The following is a 1,739-nucleotide window of genomic DNA, read 5'->3' as shown; positions in this document are numbered from 1 at the left end:
CCGGGGGTCTTATGATAAAGTGGGTGACTGATTACGTGAAGGTCCGTAAATCTCCGCCGATCAGGGAATCGCTCACAGTTCCCATTATTTCTGTATTTACACCATCCTCCGACCTCGGTTCTCATAGGGCGGTTTCCTCTCTCGGTGGCCCAGTTCAAATAGGACTATTTCTCAACCCGGCTCTCCATGCAGGCTGTGTACAGAGTACCGTCTTGGTCATGCTACCAAAGTTTGAATCTGCAGCCTTTCAGCTAGCCGCCAAACACTTAACCATTGAGTCATCCGGACTCCTTAAGAGACCTAAAGAGGTGCTCGCCTCGGCAGCACATATACTAAAAATTGGAACGATACAGAGAAGATTAGCATGGCCCCTGCGCAAGGACGACACGCAAATTCGTGAAGCATTCCATATTTTTGTGAACTCCAAAAAAGAGAGAGAGAGAGAGAGAGAGAGAGACATAAAGAGAACGAGTTGGGGGAGGGGTGGCGGCTAGGTGGGAAAGGTATGGGAAATAAAAAAGACAACCATTGGCTAATGATAGCATGATTAATGACCCCCCCCCTCCCCTGCACTTCCCCTTTCACTGAGATCAACTGATACTGGGTCCCAAGATAATGGCTCCAGCCTCAGTCTCTTGACAGTCAGCTTTGGTAAACTAGGACTGGGAAGGGACGGAAATGCTGCTTCTGGCTCCTTTGGGCCAGGAACTTGTTGATGGTGAGAGATTGGTTTTATGGGTAAGAGAACTCTTAAATCAAAGACAGACCTTGCCCTTTTTGCCCTTTCGATAACACGCACTCCCTGCTCACTAAGCACATTCCCCCCTCCCTGTGTCCAACGAACCCGTTCCAAGTTGCTCTGGTCAGTGGGATGGCTTCTACTGCTGTGGTCAGTGGGATGGCTTCTACTGCTGTGGTCAGTGGGATGTCATCTACTCATTGTCATCACCACACCACGCCACTCCAGCTCAGAGCAGGACCCAGCCCGGTGGAACTGCAGCACAGGGTTTCCCAAGCCCCTAATCTTCGGAGCAGCGGCTTCCTCTTTCTCCAGGGTTTGCACAGCCATCCTGTGACTGGCTGCCAAGCTTTTAACCCCCGGTGACACCAGGACTTGTTTTGACCCCACGTGCCTAGTTCTTCACAGCAGCCCCATAGGTCAGGGTCGAACTGCCCTTGTGGGTTTCCGAGACGCAAACTCTTTACGGGAGCAGAAAGCCTCGTCTCTGTCCCAAGAGTCGCTGTGAATCAAAACCAACTCCATGGCAGTGAGTTTGGTTCTGAGACAGTTCTGGAAAGAGCGGCATGCTCAAAGCAGACACTTCTTACCTATTAGCATTCTGACCTTCATGTCGGGAGTTCAATCCCACCGGCAGCCCCTTGGGAGGAGGAGGAGGCTTTCTGTTCCCATAAAAAACGACAATACGTAGGAGTCTTTCCCAAAGTGGGAGAGAGCTCCCATCCCCAGCGGGTAGTGCAAATGGTGCTGGGGAATGCAAACACGGATATCTTATACTTTGTCCTGGGTTATAAATGTTTTAATCGTCAGGGGGGGGCATGCTGAGTTTATATATCTATTTCCCCCAAAAAAAGAGGGCAGTTGACCAGTAAGCCGGGGATCCTATGGTGTACTGGGTCTGAAGTCTGAATCCAGTTGGTGATGTTGGTGATACTGTTTGGTTTAAAGAAGCCTTGAGGGGGCCGTTTGGGTTTGGGGTTCAAAGATGACCTCGGGGGAG

At 50.7% G+C, this 1,739-nt stretch overlaps 1 non-coding gene across 1 annotated transcript; it reads left to right on the top strand.

Annotated features, from left to right (window-relative positions):
* The first annotated feature begins 308 nt into the window (after positions 1–308).
* Positions 309–416, top strand: LOC142432825 (U6 spliceosomal RNA). The gene has a single exon (XR_012780930.1). It is a non-coding gene; the product is annotated as a U6 spliceosomal RNA (small nuclear RNA).
* The last annotated feature ends 1,323 nt before the right edge of the window (positions 417–1,739 follow it).

This window comes from Tenrec ecaudatus, chromosome 18 (assembly GCF_050624435.1).
Source record: "Tenrec ecaudatus isolate mTenEca1 chromosome 18, mTenEca1.hap1, whole genome shotgun sequence".
Classification (NCBI taxonomy): Eukaryota; Metazoa; Chordata; class Mammalia; order Afrosoricida; family Tenrecidae; genus Tenrec; species Tenrec ecaudatus.
This window is presented reverse-complemented; position numbering and strand designations above follow the sequence as displayed.